The sequence below is a fragment of the Miniopterus natalensis genome, chromosome 11 (assembly GCF_054644295.1).
Source record: "Miniopterus natalensis isolate mMinNat1 chromosome 11, mMinNat1.hap1, whole genome shotgun sequence".
In the NCBI taxonomy this organism is placed as follows: domain Eukaryota; kingdom Metazoa; phylum Chordata; class Mammalia; order Chiroptera; family Miniopteridae; genus Miniopterus; species Miniopterus natalensis.
Window position 1 is genome coordinate 27,752,185 of NC_142091.1, and position 17,447 is coordinate 27,769,631.

At 38.0% G+C, this 17,447-nt stretch overlaps 1 pseudogene; it reads left to right on the forward strand.

The window, feature by feature from the left end:
• Positions 1-214: 214 nt before the first annotated feature.
• On the forward strand, positions 215-1,235 carry LOC107532369 (acyl-CoA (8-3)-desaturase pseudogene; annotated as a pseudogene).
• Positions 1,236-17,447: the final 16,212 nt, after the last annotated feature.

The window sequence follows — 17,447 nt, forward strand, 5'->3', positions numbered from 1 at the left end:
CTGTAACTTGAATGCTGCAAGTTTATGTGCTTCTAAGTTGATTTTATTTCTAAGTACAAATGGAAACATTTGTATTATCCCTGCTACCTTTGTTATTTTAAAAGATACTTTATCTTATATTTTCATGAGTTATGGTCTTAGACTCTAAACACAAGCTATTTAGACCACCAGGAAATTGAAAATGTAAGGAGAAGCGTGACATCGCCAGGCCTTGATGGCCCCCCGGACCCCGGCCCAGGGGCCAACCCCACGCAACTTCACCCGGAGGAGGTGGTGCAGTGCTCCGGGTGCGACAAGGAGCAGTGGGTGGCTGGTGATCAAGTGGAAAGTGTCCAACATCACCCTCTGGCCCGGCCGTGGCTCCCGGGGAGGCAGGTGCCACGGGATCCTCTGTGGCATCCCGCATGAACGAGGGCCTTGGGAGGAAGTGCATGAACTCCCTCCTGGTTGGAGAGCTGTCTCTGGAGCAGCCCAGCTTGGAACCTGCTAAGAATAAAGAGCTGACCCACGATGAGTTCGGGAGCCACAGGCCACAGTGGAACAGACAGGGCTCCCAAAGGCCAACCACGTCTTCGTCCGGCTGTTCCTGCGGCACATCCTGCCTCTGGATGTGGCTGCGTGGCTCACTGCGTTTCTGGGACGTCCCTCTTGCCCTCCCTCCTTGTGCAGTGCTGCTCAGCGCAGTTCAGGCCAGGCTGGCTGGCTGCAGCTTGACTTTGGGCACCTGTCTGTCTTCAGCGCCTCCATGTGGAACCACCTGTTACATCATTTCCTGAGGGGGCCCTGCCAGTTGGTGGAACCACACGTGCTTCCAGAACCATGCCAAGTCACTGCTTCCACAATGACCCAGACATCAACATGCACCCCTTCTGCTTTGCCTTGGGGAAGATCCTCTCTGTGGAGCTTGGGAAACAGAAGAAAAAGCGCATGCCATCCCACCAGCGGCACACATACTTCTTCTTGATTGGGCCCCAGCCTGGCTGCCTCTCTGCTTCCAGTGGTCTATTTTTTATTTTGTTATCCAGAGAAAGAAGTGGGTGGACTTGGCCCAGATGATCACCTTTTATGTCTGCATCTTCCTCTCATGTGCTGGGAGTGAAGGCCTCCTGGGCCTTTTCTTCATGGTGAGGTTTCTGGGAAGCAACTAGTTTGTGTGGGTGCCACAGATGAACCATATCCCCAGGCCCAATATCAGTATCCTTTCCGTGCATGCCAATTTTGTTACCACATCCTGATGAAGTAAAGCTGAAAAATAAAGTTAATTTTGACCAAAAGAAAAAAAGAAAAGAAAATGTAAGGAAACCAGAAAAAAATAAGGCTTACACAACATAGTAACTGGGGACATATTGATTTAAAAATTGATAAAAATATATCTATGTTGTTGCAGGGAGAGAATGAAATGTAATATGGCAGGGAGGGAGAGATAAGAGTAATAGGCATTTTAAAGACATGTCTTTTTTGACAGTGAATGTATCTGGAAAGTTATTAGCTCCCAGAGCCAGAATGTTGTCAATAGGCCATATTTTGGCCCGGGGAACAGGTCTCCCCTCCAAGCTTCAGAGTTCCATTCTTAAAGAAAATAGGGTAGTCTTTCTGCAGAAATAAATACCATACATCAGGAGATTTCAAAAAAGACTTCGAAATGAACAAAAAGGATTACCAAAGTGTCTTTTCAAAGAAATGCTGGGTGTTATCTCACAGACCCTTCTGTGATTATACGATTCTGTAGAAGGGCCTATGCCCTTCCTTGTCTTTGTGCTATTTTATTATAATTCTACAATTTATTAAAAACTTACAGTAATGCAAAAAAAGACGTGATTTTTAAAGGCAGGGGGAAAAACTTCTATTTAAGGAATGGACTAAAGAACTTTGTTAATCCTGTTCTAGAATAAGCATTATAAGGCATTAACAGAAAAAGCAATTAGATATTACGGTAGCTGAGCTGCATTGCAGATATGCAGTGATGTGTAAGAAAATATAAAAAATGAACCACAGCAGAAGGAGCCCCTAAGGATTCAGCGACTCAGATTATACTGACCCGAAGAAATTGTGGTTAAATTCTGGGTTTGTGGTGAGAAAGAAAAGTACTATATTCCCTGTCCTCATAGAGCTTATATTCAATTGGGGAACATAAGCAATAACAACTGATGCTGAGACCTTGTGAGAAGCATAAACGAGAAAGAAATAGATGCTCCAACGGAAAATTAAGGGTGTAGGGGTGAGAAGGCAGAGAAGGCCTCTCTGAGGAGGTGGCGTTTGAAGGGAGAAGTAATAAGATACAAGAATAGACCAAAGATATCCCCGGGCAGAGAGCACAGCCGAGCGCCAATGCCCTAAGGCGGGAGAGAGCTTTGCTGTAAAACCAACTTCCACCTAGGAGCGAGTGCTGAGGGGAGAGCGCGGGGGCGGCGCTGAGCCCTGAGCCGGTTCCCGTCCTTCGCGGCCCTGTCGCCGTTAAAAGGTGATCAGATAAAGGACAGGAAACAGACTGAGAAATGGTCAGATTGCAGGAGACTGAAGAGACGTGACAACGAAATACAGTGTGGGGTCCCGGGTTGCATCTTAAAGAGAATCGGTGCATGAACGGAAAAGCTGGTGAAATCTAGATAAAGTGTTGCAATTAACGCTCTAACAATGTAACGTCTGCGTTTTGGTCCTTGTGCTGCAGAAGAAAAAACTGGGCATTCTGTGCACGGTGTTTGAAACTTTTCTGTAAATGTCAAATTGTTTCAAAATGAAGTTTTTTGGGGGGGCGGGGGGTTTTTTACAGTTTTGGTTTATTTATTTATTTTCTTTGTGTTTTTGTTAAGTTTACTGGGGTGACGATGGTTAACGGGGACGTACAGGTTTCGGGTGTGGGTTTCTATGTTACGCGCAGACTGTTCCGTGTGCCCACCACCCAAAGCCATATCTTCTCCCGTCACCATATATTACGATCCCCCTTCATCCCCCACAGCCCCTTCCCCCGGCAGCTGCCACACTGCTGTTCATGCCCGTGAGTTTCAGTTTTATATCCCACATGCGAGCGAAATCATATGGTTCTTAGCTTTTTCTGACTTATGTCACTTAGCATAATGAAAAAATTAAAATAAAAGGTGTTGGAAATGTGTTCTAATCGCCCTAAGAACCGTGAACACAGTTTTAAAACGCAGTGAAATGATGTGATTTGAGTTCTTAAAAGAAGCGCACGCTCTGCGGTGCGGAGAACGTATCGTGGGAGCCGCAGTTGAAGCGGCATCCGTCCTTCTCGCCCTCCCAGCATCCTTGACCCCATTCTTGGAAACCATGCCTCCAAGCTGCTTTCGGGCAGGGGGTGGGGGACCTCTTCTCTGCCAGGGCCAGTTGGATATTTATAACATCATTGATGGGCCATGCAAAATGATCAGCTTAAAAATTAACTGTGAAAAAATTCCTAGGCTTATTGAATTTCGAGTCCCACCTGCAGTTGCCTAGCAGGCCCAGACCAAGTGGGCTGGATGTTCCCCACCCCTGCTTTAGGGAATGATTTTTTTCTTTCTTTCCCTGTGGTTTGGGTGGGGATGACCCCAGAAATCCACGTAACTACTCTTGACAAATAAGAGCAGTGTTTTCCTCTGGTCCAGGACTTGGTTCTGGGTGCTCCTATGACTCGGGCCAGGCTCATGAGAGCCCTGCCTTGGACTTTTATTAGAGCGAATTATTAGGAAAGAAAGATGCTCTTTCTCTGGGGAGGAGAGCTTGGCTAAAATGGAAACCAATGCAGGTTGGAGGCACTTGAAGTAACCTGTAAAGGGAAGATAGTGACTTGATTTTGATGGGTGGAAGGAGACAGAGAGCAGTGGGTATGTTGTAAATATATCTTTCAAATAGATTGGACTGGCCTTCCTAATGGAATAGATGGAAATAATGAAAAAATTTTTCAACTTCTATTTAATGAGACAGGGTGAGTGGATGGTGGTGCCATATAGTGAGAGGAAAAGACAAAGAAACTTGTTAAATTTGAGACAACTTTGGCCATTTGGGATATATGAATCTGAATCTTAGGAGAGAGGTTTGAAATAATATATATGTGTGTGCGTGTGTGCGTGTGTGTGTGTGTGTGTGTGTGTGTGTGTGTGTGTGTGATTGAGGTGAGGAGTGAGTGCAGACAGGGACCTTAGCAGGGCCCAGATCAAGTCGTAAGGAGCTCCAACAAAGCCGGCTGAAAAGGAACAGCCTGTAAAACAAAGGACTGGAATTGTCACTGTTCATTATAGTCCTTTTACAAACTGTGAATCATAAAAAAGAATCTTAGCAGATGCCTAGTTTAAAAATGCTAAATAGGATCTTCGCTATCAAAAAGCAGCTGCAGTCCCTAGGACTATCAACACAAATGTGTATACGAAGGTACAACTTCATTATTTTCAGAAAACGGTGCTTTCTGAAATGTCTGTTCATTTGCACAGAGGAAAGGATTCCAGCTGACCATTTGCTCCCAGAAAAAAATAAATGTTAGAGATTCTGAATTCTTCATGAAGCTACTGATCTTTCCAATTCTGAAACTAATTTCACTTCATGTTGAGGGTTACGAGGGAACGTCAAGGCGGCTGTTAGAGGCCGAGGCGGATGCAGGGAGGTGAGCAATCGTCAGTTGCCATGCTCCCTCTGCCTCGTTTCAAGTGCATCACTTCAGATGAACCAAATGTTCTGCCTCACTGAGGACTTAATTTAAAATGTGTGAAGTTTCACAGAAATAGCCCTAAGTTTAGACAGAACATAATTATTTTTACTATTGCACAATAAAGCCATTAGTTGGTGCTTAGTGACTCATCATGACTCCATTTCTTTGTAACACGACAAATTCAAAATCAAGTTGTAGGCTCTTAACAGCAACATGATATTTTTATAAGGCAAAGTAATTCCAAATATTAGCCTGAGGTTTATCATGCTCAAATTATCTAAGTCTCCTGAATTGAAAGGAATGAAGGATTTTCTTTATTTAACAATTAATGGCCCGGCCGGGCGTGGCTCAGCGGTTGAGCGTCGACCTAGGATCCAGGCGATCGGGGTTCGATTCCCGGTCAGGGCACATGCCCGGGTCGCGGGCTCGATCAATGACTCTCTTATCATTGATGTTTCTCTCTCTCTCTCTCTCCCTCGCCTTTCCTCTCTCTGAAATCAATAAAGATATATTTTAAAAAAACAAAAAACAAAAAACAAAAACAATTAATGGTGACTGTCTAGGATCTGTAGATGCTACAGTAAACAAGAGAGATAGATTCACTGCTCTTATTGACCCCAAATTCAATTTAAAAAAAATTAAACAAGTATGTAGTAGTTTAGGATAATGGCAATGACCTTGATGGAAATAGAGAAACAATACTGATTGGGGTGAGAGGTAGCTATACCAACTGGGTATGTGTGGGAATTACGTGCAATGTGCATTCTCTCTTAATTCCATGTGAGACAAGTGGTTTGTGTTCACTGAGTCCTAGTTGACAGTTACAGTTGCTCTCGTTGTAGCTGTTTGACACCAGAAGAAAAGGAAATATCTTACGCATCCCACACCTACAGGACCTCTGCTCCAGATCCCATATGCATGAATTCTCTAAGTCCAAAATAGCCTCTCTCCCCCCAAAGACTATTGGTACTGAACTCACTATAGGCCTCGGGCCCCTTCTTTCTGCCCCAGCTTCTGTGTTGTCTCTGGAATCATATTACCTAATCCTGCATGCTGCACTGATTTTCTTTTCTTTAAATGCGGTCACCGCTCACTAAATTAATGTTACTATATACCAATAAGACACAACCTGCAGTTTGAACCACACTGAACTACTCTACCACCCTGTAACTCTATCTTTAAATTCTTTCATCTAAATTTTTTAAAAAAACCTTCAGCCCCAAGTGCTCCTTCAGTTCGTATCCTTCACACGTTTAGACTTATCAGGAGTTATTTAACTTTAGTCTCCACATTTTTTTTTGGTCTCATTAACTTCTCTGACCGATCTCATCTGTCTTCTGCCTCACTGCTCCACGAAAACCACTTTCCTTAGGTTTCGGTTAGCTCTTGTAACTAATACTCAATGAGCGTGTTTCAGCTTTCCTCCTACTCCACATCTCAGCAGCATTGAACAAGCGGTTCCCCCTCCTTCTTGAATCACTGCTTTTGCTTTGCTTCCATGATGCGATATTCCATCAGGTGTCCTTCTCTCTCTCTTTCTGCCTTCTTTCGGCCTCTCTCCTGGGCTCCCCTGTTAGGCTCTCAAGCGCTGGAAGCCACCTATTCATGTCACCTTCGCTTCCATCATCGCCTTCTCGCTGTTGAGCTCGTCTTCACTTACTGCCGTTGTTGGAATTACCATCTGGATTTAGGAGCCAAGTTAGACATCCTATTTATAGACTGGAGGCCTTTGGACATTAGCTGTGTAACAGGGCGTCCTTCCCCTGGAGAGAATGGGAATGTTCTTGGTAATACGGAATCCAGAGCGTCTCCTGAAGCACTTCCAGGCATGTGCAGTCACATAGAGAAAGACTGCTCTCTGCCTTGTATGCTCATGACCCTGACTGCTTCAGCACGTTTAGGATTGAATGCGTACTTTTCGGCATATCAGAGAATATCAAGATTTCATCTGCATTTCCTATTTAGTTAGACTCGAGGTTTCCTTTTCTCCCGATAGGACTCATGTATCCCTGGAAATGAACAGCTTCTCTTGGAAGCCAGCTGGAAGCCTTTGAAGTTTACATACTTAGTATCTGAGGGATATATTTTCATAATGTATGAATCATCACACCACCCTTTCCTAGCTTGAAAAAGTCTGTGATCTTTTCCAGGAGATTTGGAAATTTCTCCTGTGTTTTAATTACATTTCCGGGAGTGTGACCAGGAATCCTTTTCAAATGTCTCAATGACAAAATGAAACTCAGCTTTATCTTCTTGTGTATTTTTTCTCTAATTAGGTAAATCACTTGTAAACCACTTGGTCAGTGCTTTAAAATTTGCAGATAATGCCCTAGCAACAAACATTTGCTCAGTTTATAATAAATTTTCATCTTGCGGATCTATGTGATTCTCTTCTGAACCTAATACTTTCTGTTTCAATATTGCATCCCAATGTAATAACATTTATGAATTTTGGGACTGCAATTAAGTTCCCAGATTAAATTAAAATTTAATCTTCTGTTTGGTTACCAATTTACAAATAACCTAGCTGAACTGACAATCAGATAAATATGTACCTACACAAAGTTAATTTCATAGGCAGGGAGGAACACATGGTAACAACGCTTTACCAAAGCTTTGACATTGAGGCTGCAAATTTAACATGGATTAATCCCCTCAATTTTAAAATACAATAATGTGGAGACAGTGCATCTCTGAATCAAATAAAAATGTCGCTAAAATTTTCAAATAAATTAATAAAATTGCAAAGAATCAGTAAACATTTTGAACATTTGCTTGCTTAAGCTATGTAATGTGAAATAATTTTATTTCCTATATCTACTTATCCATATGTGTAATTAAAATTTTGATATAGGTGGCAAGCATATACACATATATATCATATGTATATTATATATTATATATATCAGTTAATAAATGTTCACATTTTATTGAAATTCATTCTATCTCTCCTCTAATTTCATTACTCTGATTATTCCTAATGACCCCAGGATGTCTTTATTTTTTGTTTTAAAATGTTTTGTTTTAAATTTTAATTAAAATAAGGCATGTTTTTAAAGGGTCAACTCTGTGCTATTTCTCTCCTGAGAATCACAGCCAAGCAAGTCATATTTGTATACATTCATTGTTACATTAACAATTAAAGAGACACAAAAAACAGTAAGACTATAAAAATAGAACTTTTATTAGAATAACTAAGACTTTTATTATAATTAAGATACTACTCTATTAACATTTGGTTTCTATGGTTTACTTAATATAGGGACACGCAATTATAAAATTATAGTGAGGTACTGATAATTAAGTGGCCTAGACTTAGAGGAAGAAGTCCAAATTATCAAGCCATCACTGAAAAAGGGCTAACAAAATTTTATATTTGGATTTTTTTACTCAATAGTAATAATGCACTTATTGAAAAATGTTTATATCAAATTAGAGTCCTTTTAATATTATTATTGAAGTTATGTTAAGAATACTACTCTTATCCTTGATTGGATACTCCATGAACGTTAAAGTGTCTGCAACTGAAATTGACTTGAGTACAAAAACACCATTTAAATGTATCAGTATAAACCAAAGGATTTCCAACGATAGTAGGCTTATTTGCTCATAATGCATTATTCTCCTGAGTCTTTTTATATTTCGACATCGCCAGTCAGGAAATAAAATCTCTACATTAAATGCCATGTCTTTACCATTCCAGCCCAGGGGAGTCACAAACAGGGGCAGTCATTCTGAAGGAGCCTCCCAAAATAAAGTCGAAGCTGCATAGGTGTTAGAGACTTTCCTAAATATATTTTAGAAATTTGGCCATTATAAATAACCAAGTAATTTCCCCAAATATGTCATTTCCCAAAATGATTGTGTTAACCTACTGATTGGATGGGTGTGGGGTACAATAGGGTAAAACACAACCTGCAGAATCAGTTGACTCCAAGCTTGTCAGCCACCCTGATGGCATTACTTCCCTTCCAGAGAAAACGATATTGATTAAGGATTAAAGGCACAGGCCCTAGAGTCAGATCATCTAGTTTGAATGGTAACTTTGCCACTTATTAGCAGTAGCAACTTGGGCAAGTTACTTAAGCCCTCTGTCATTTACTTACTTCTGTAAAGGGAAAATAATAGTACCTACCTGATAAGGTTATTGGTATGAACAAATGATTTAATACATGTAAAGATCCCGGTATAAAACCTGAAAAATAGTAAGTTTTTGATCAATGTTAGCTACAGGTACTCTAAATTTAATGTTAATGGCTTGTTTCTTGAACTGGTTAAAAACTCCTGTAGGGCAGGGGTCAAATATTAATTTTATTTTTACTTCCAATACTAGCATGTAGTAGGTGTATTCAGGGATTACCTGTTAATAATAATAATACAGAAATGCTTTATACGACATCTCAGAAGAGCATTATAATACTAACTGGAATTCAGATTCTGACGACAATGATTCCATGTGAGTCCTTCAGAATATATTAATTATACCAAAATAAATACCTGCAGGTAAATGACATATACCTGTTTTTTCAGAAGTCTGTAGATATGATTAGGCAGATATTATTTTCACAAAAGACTTGCTACCAGCTTTTAAATAGAAAGATTAAAGAGCAGCATTTCCTAAATGATGTTTTATGGACATGTTTACAGGGATTATTGTCTATAATATTTTTTAATACTCTATGATTTAATTTATATGATATTTAATATAAGTATGTTCTGGATCATCTGCAGACCATCTTAAACCTACTGCTTCATAAATTCAGTACAGTTTTTGTTTGTGTTGATGGTATAACAAGGAAGAACTTTTCTTCCTTTTTTTTAAATATATATTTATTGATTTCAGAGAGAGAAAGGGAGAGGGCCCACAATCCGGGCATGTGCCCTGACCGGGAATCGAACTTTGGTCTCCTGGATCCTAGGTCCATGCTCAACCGTTGAGCCACACCAGCTGGGCGAGCTTTTCATTTTCAGAGTCTAACAAGAAAATATCCATTTATCTGTAACTGATGAGTTTTGCCAACTGACCGCTAAATATCATATCAGTGTATTGAATGGACAAAGTATTAAAAGTAATTTATTATAAAAAAGTTATGGAGAATTAAGTCATCACATAGTCATTTCAACCTAAGTAGTCTTTGCTTTCAAAGAGTCAGTTCTGTGTTCTTTTTTTTTCAATCCTCACCTGAGGACATGCTTAGAGAGAGGGAGAGGAAGAGAGAAGGAGAGAGAGAGAAGCATCGATGTGGGAGAGAAACATCTGTTGGTTGCCTTCCATACATGCCCAACCAGGGATCGAACCCGCAACCCAGCTATGTGCCCTGACCGGGAATTGTGCTTAACCAACGGAGCCACTCTGGCTGGGCAAGTCAGTTCTGTTTTCAACTTCAGGAAAGTTATTTATATTGAAGAAGACATTCATTCATTACATCAAATTAATTTTGTTAATGTTAATTTTCCTTGTTTCATGGTTTTCCTTATATAAATACATAAAAGATATAAACAAAAAATTATCCTTAGCTCTATGTTTTTACACATTTAAGTAATACTATAGTAAAAGAGTAATTTAATAATCATTAGCAATGTACAAGAATGCTTTCTTTTTAAAATGCTTTCATACATTACTCAAGTGAGAAATATTGATTAGGATGAAAACAAGGCCATTAGCATGTTAAACACTGTAATATTGGGAGGAATTTAGCAGTATTTTACAAATATCCAATACTTTCTGGACACTTAGGTTTTTCACCTCAGTTATTACCCTCTTCTGTAGAAGAGAAATTGGCAAACCAAAGCCTATGGGCCAAATCCAATCTACTGTGTACTTTTGTAAATAAAGTATAATTGGAAGCAGCCACACCCATTTATGTATGTATTGTTTATGACTGCTTCTGCCTGAAAACAGAGTTAAGTAGTTGTGACACAGACCACAGAGCCAAAAATATTTACTATCTGAACCTTTAAAGAAAATATTTGCTGACCTCTACTGTAAGATTATCTCTTTCTTTTTCTTGGTATTAAATATATCTTAAAATATCTTTACATAGATCAATGGAACAAAATGAAGAATAAATAAATACATCTATATGAGTTAGCCCAACAGATTTTTACAAATATAAAGGTGGAGGGAAAAAATGATTCAATGGAAGAAAGGCAGACTTTCCATAAAAATATATCAACCTAGACCTCATATGTTATATAAAATTTAAAAATTAATCCAAAATGAATTATAAACTTAAATATAAAATATAAAACTTTCAGGGGGGAAAAGTAGGAAAAAATCTTCAGGATCTAAGGCTACAGGATGAATTCTTATACTTGATACCAAAAGCACAATCCATAGAAGAAAAATTGATAAATTAGACCTCATCAAAAATAAAACTTTTCTATAAAAGACTCTGTTAAGAGATTTTTAAAATGAACTACATCTGAGAGAAAATATTTGCAAACCACACACAGCACTAGTATCTAGAGATAAAGAATCAAGAATAAGTATCTGGATTATAGAAAGAACTCTCAAAACTCAACAGTAAAGAACAATACAATTAGAAAACAGGCAAAAGATGAACAGTCATTTCATCAAAGAGGGTGTATAAATGGAAAGTAAATTTTGCTATCTATATACCACCAAAGAAATAAATTGATAGCGCACGAAAAGATGTTCAGTACGATTTGCGATTAGAGAAATGAAAATTAGAAACACAATGAGATATTTCTGCACACCTGTCAGAAAGGCTAAAATTAAAAATCGTGACCATACCAAATGCTGGCAAGCATGCAGAGAAATGGGATCATTCATACATTGCTGGTGGGAATGTAAAATACCACAGCCACTGTGGAACATGTTGGAAGTTTCTAGTAAAACTAAACATGCAACTACCGTTTGACTCAGCAATTACACTCTTGGACATTTATCCCAGAGAAATGAATACTATGTCATGCAGAAACCTGTAACAGATGTTTATAAAGCTTTATTTGTAATGGCTAACCACAGGAAACAACCCAGGGGTGAGAGGTTAAACACACCGTGGCATATTCAATCACTCGGATAAGTCTTCAGGGAATTATGCTGAGTGTAAAAACAACTCCAAAGACTCTATACTATAAAATACCGCTCGTATAACATTCTCGAAACGATGAGAGTATAGAGGTGGGGGCCAAATTCGTGGTCATTAGGGATTAAGCAAGAGGGAGGGCCTGGAGGGCTTGGTTTTAAAGGGTGCAACAGGTAACTTTATAGTGAGGAAACTATTTTGTATCTTGACTGGGATGGTAGTTACATACAGCACTGATACATGTGACAAAATCACATGCAACTAAATACATGCCCCAATGAGTACATGTAAAATGGGAAATTTGAATAAGGTAAATGGATTGTTTCGCTGCCAGTTTCCTCTTCACAGTATTTGTAATGATAGCTTTACAAGGTGTCACCATGGGGAGAAACCAGGCGAAGGGCACGTGGGATCCCTCAGTATTGTATCATTAGAGCTGCATGTGAATCTTTGATAAATCCCAAATAAAAATTTTAATTACATTTTTTTAAAACTTCTCCATAAAATAAAAGCAGTTTTCAAATATTGCTCCCATCCCCTTTTTTTGAGCAACTTTCTCTGTGAAATTGTGATGTATAACACATTCAAAAAATAAGCATTAGGTAACCACAGAATTATATAATGACATTGTACTAGGCACTTAGAAACAAAAGTAAAACTTAACTTTGGCTACAACAGAACAGTTACTGAGAAGATAATAATAGCCAATTTCTACCTGAAAGTGTCTTCAAATGAACTATACAAGTACAATAAAATAGATACAACTCTGCTGTATAAGTTCTAGAGCTCACCAATTCTGTAGAATAAGCTTATTTTTAAAATGCTTTGGACAGAGCACCAGGCATGAGCTCTGGATTCAGAAAGCCTGGCTTGGAATTAATCTTTTTGACCTGCCAGCTGCAATAATTTAGGCAAGTTAATTAACTCCTCTATGCTGTGTTTTCCTAATCTGAAAAATTGGGATAATAAAGTACTCATTTCAGTTCCTGTGAGGACTATTTAATGGAAAGAACCTAGACCAGAGTAAGCACTGAACTGTTTTGTTGTTATATGTAGTAATGAATGTAAAAGAAAGGAATGATCCCATGTTCTCAGCTATTAATAAAAATTAAGAAATCATGTTTACGTAGCTCACCTGAAGCATAACCAGGCACATATTGAGACAGTATTTAGCTGGCTTTTGCTGTTTGCAAAGGGCCCTAGAATTTCATTTTTTTTTAATAAATTTGCAATTCCGTAAATATTATATATCCAGAGTTGTAGTTTACACCATTATCTTTCAACATATTTACTTTCCATGATGAAAAATGAACTGAAATGTTGTGGAAAAGGTATTCAAATGCTTAACAAATGAAATGTTCTTTACGAGAAATCTTAAAAATGATAATGGTACCAGTAAAAGATGTGTATTCACACACACACACACACACACACACACACAGAGCAATTATTTACTTCTTTAACACATTGAAAACAGAAACATCTGGATTTGTTTTTTGTTTTAGTATAAATAAATGCTCCTTGAATTGGTCCCATTAAACTAAAGCCTGATGCCCCTTGAGTGTTTAACATTTGTTTTCCGTTTTCCCTCCTATTTATTTATTTTTTTCATTACATTAGCCCCCTTTCTTCTTCACGTTTCAGCTTATAGAATTATTTTTCCAGAGGAGTAATATGTGTGAATAAAAATATGTAATGGAGCCTGACAACACTTCATAATATTCTTTATTTTAAAAATTCTTTGAAAATCATTACTCCTATTATTTGATAGGTTAGTAAAATGTGACTGTAATTTATTAAAAGAATCATGTTACCTGCCCTGGTCCCATTATTTTTAAATTTCTACTTTCCAAGGGCAAATACTATGTGAAAGTTGCTATTTTGCTTAAGTCATACCAAGCAGATACGGTAAAGGCCTATTAGGCCCCTAATCGACTCAACCACTGTATAAAATTACTCCCAAGGGCATATTTTTTAATGCTGTTCCCAGACTGGTTTTGAATAACTGAAGTGTTCACCCTTCCCATGGGGGGATATTTCACAGCACGACTTTAGTATTAAAACATTTTCCCTGCAACTAGATTTATTTAAAATTTCTGTTATTATATTACAATATTATCTTATTTCTCATTAGTCCTCTGAACACATTCTGCTTTGATTTTTATGAAATCCTCATTAAATTATCTCATGACCAACTAATGAGTATTTTATTATAATATTTATCATAAAATAATTTGTATTCACTTATTCAAAGAAGTGGAGAAAAGCCTAAGCATATATTATTCACAAGCACAGATAATTAACCAAATACGGTTTTTCAATGTCTACTTAAGTGGTATCTACTAAGCAGACTCAGTTAGTAGACTTTAAGAAAAGAAAGGTACACTATAAATATAGTAAGAAATGAATTAGAAACATTGCTAGGAGACAGAATGGTTCACAAAATAAGGAAAAGTTGGCTTATCTGTACACAAAACCAGCCCTGGACATTAGCTTAATCTCAAACCATCTGAAGACAATCATTCTACACAGAGATTTCTAAGATTCGTCAACAAATAAATATAAAATTTCAATCTTTAAATTTTTGATGTGTAAGACTGGTACATGCAAGCCAGACAAATAAATTTGAAACTCTCATAGATGAAATTCCAAGGATAACATTATGACATATAAAATTTGATGCAAGCACATTGGATCTGGTAGACATAATTGTCACCAAAGAAAATTCCCGATAGCATGTTATAAATGATAATATTTTATTTAGGAAAGAAAACAAAAAACAGCAACAAAAAACCACAATGGATCAAATCTTATTGAAAACTTTACAAGAAAACATTATATTAATGAAAATAATTTCAATAAGTTTAAAATGAAATTGTGAATGGTTAACAGTGTCGAGAAAAGTGATCAGCAGATTAAACTGATGTAATGACATCTATTCCTCCAAATATATTCACACACAAAATAATTTTGCAATAATTCTGATTAAAATATTTTATACGCATGAGCAAAAGGCAAAATGGTCTTAGAATCAAAATCTAAAGTTAAATACCTATTAGCTAAAAACTGAACAAAATGTACTGTATCTATAATTTTTAAATGGAATAAAGACCTCTGATGCCTAAAAACAAATTAGTTTGATAGGATTCAGGATACAGCCAGCTGTTCACTATTATTTAACAAACATTTGCTGAGGGACTTTCACTTGTCAGACTTGTGCTTAGTAATAAGAACCAAATTACTGTCAATATGGATATCAAAATTGTATTGTTTAATATAGTAAAGATTTTTTAACTAAAAATAATGACATTTTTACATGAATGCTTCTAAAACAACTTTTACAAGTCTTTGGTTCTCAACACATTTTTACTGAAACTTTTTCAATTGATACTCCTAGCAACCTCTTTTTGGGTTAGAAAGCGTGTGTCATGCCCAAGATGATACATTTGGACTCAACATCAGGACTTCTTCATCCAAATCCCAGCTCTTTGCATTACTTGTTTCTGATTATTATATTAATATACAACTGCTTGCATTCTTCTTCTTAGTCTTATTCTTCTTACATATTGATACAAAGTCACATGTTATGTAAATAATGTAACAGAATTTTAGAATTACCTTTGGGAAACAAACAGAAACCAAAAAAATTAAATAAACCTTTCTTAGTGGCAAATCTAATCTAATGTACATTTTACATTTAATAATAAGAGTGAAGTTTGTGTTTTCAAAAACCAGTGGGTTGAATTCAATTTTAGGAGCGCTTCATATATTTTCTGAAACTCCTGAAACAGGTCACGACAAAGGAACCCCTGCACTGTCCCCGAGGTTCTCCGACGCTGTGAGACCGGAGGGGTCTGGAAGGCTCTCCCCGAAGCCAGCGGCACCCGCACCCGCTTTGGCCCCCGCTGTGGCCCTGGGAACAGCGCTCACCAGCCCCCCGAAACTGTCAGGAGGAGGCCTGGAGCTGGCGCTGTGGCCGGGGCCGCAGGGAGGCGCGCACCTTGCCCTGGGCCTTGGAGAAGGCGCTGCCAGCTTTACCCAAGGAGAGGCCGCAGGAGCGAGGCGGCAAACGGAGCAGGCCGAAGGCAGGGCACCTAGTGGGGCAGGAGGGAGAAATGCAACTTGACTCGTGTGTTAACCACGTGAAGCGAATTAACAGAGGACTGAGACCATCCTGAGTATGAACCCTCCGGCCTTCCCCTAAGCACTGAACTCTACTTACACTTCATTTCCCCCAGGCTCAGGAGAAAACGACAACATCTGCTCCATGTGTAGACAAATGCTTCATCTAGCTTTTGACCACATCAGACCATTTCCAGGCTCTTGTTCTATTATTTATTTTTCACTTTTCTTACTTTTTTTAAAAAATCTCTGTCTACCAGGCTCTTTTTCACAAATTATAGTCATGCTTTAATCTCTTCCATTTTAAATCAACCGATCAATAAACACTATTCCTCTATTCAGTCTTTCTATGGAGCTGCCCTCCTGTCTTTTCAAAGGAATCTTCTCCAAGGAAGAACTCACGATTTCTGCCCCCCACTCCTTTGTGGCTCATCCCTCTTTGGCCCATGGCTGTCGGGCTAACCCTGTTTGGCAGAGGTCACCATCCAGGATACTAACTGCCAAACCCAGTCGGTCATCCTCAGCTCTTGTCTCATTTGATCACTCTGCAGAATTTGACACTAAATTATTCCATTCCGAAAAGTCATTCAGCTCTTGTCTAATACAACTTCCTGGCTTTTCCTTTTCAGTCTCATTTGCTCTCCCCTCTGCCTCCCCTATTCTTGACTATCTCTCAAGTGATTTTGCAGTTACAAAGCCAGGATCACCCCACTTACAATCTATTACTTATATCTAGATATTCAGAGTGTGCACATATAAGTTGCTTTTATGCGCGAGGTAAGTCTGAAAGTATATATACCAAAATGTTAGCAGGCGGTGAACACAGTCTGAGTGAATTTTGCAGTAATCATTTCTTTAGTTTTAAAATATTTTTGCAACTATCATGTAAATTTTAAAACTGAAGAGTCAATAATAAATTCACAAATTATATTTATATGCTCTTCGATTTTACTTTTATGTTGATAATTCCCAAACTGCTCTCCCAAGCCCAGATTATTTTCCTGAATTCCAAACCCAGAAGCCCATAGTCAAACTCACATCTCATTCCCGTTCTCTTTTTGCTCCTCAACGGTCCTCAAATCAGACTTTTTCTAGGTAAGTGCTTTATTGCAACTTTACATGTCTTTACATGTTAGTAATTCCCAAAATGGAAAGCTTCATGTATTTATTTGTCTCTGTTCCTAGTGCCTATCATAGTGCCTTGTAAATACAATATAGTTACTGAATTGGTTGAATGAATAAAATAATTTTTTAATTAAAGTTTTTATAGTGAAGGGGGAACATGTTCAGATTTGTAATGTAAGATTAATCTGGAAATGTACAAAATGCCACGAAAGTGGAGAGTTTAAAAGAGAGGAGGCAAGTATAAAGAATCATAGAAATTCTAGGCACCAATGATAGAATCCTTCTGATAAAGTGGTATCTCCAAGGAATAATAAATATATATAATATATAATAATAAATATATAAATATGTATAATATTTATATACACATATTCCCTACATTCCTTACACATTATAGCTTTTAAAGTTGTACTACGTCATTTGGCATAGTGACTAAGGGGTCTAGTGATTCCAAAAATAAGTCTTTGCTGCCATCATGTGGTGAAAAAGTAACATTTATATTGTATAAC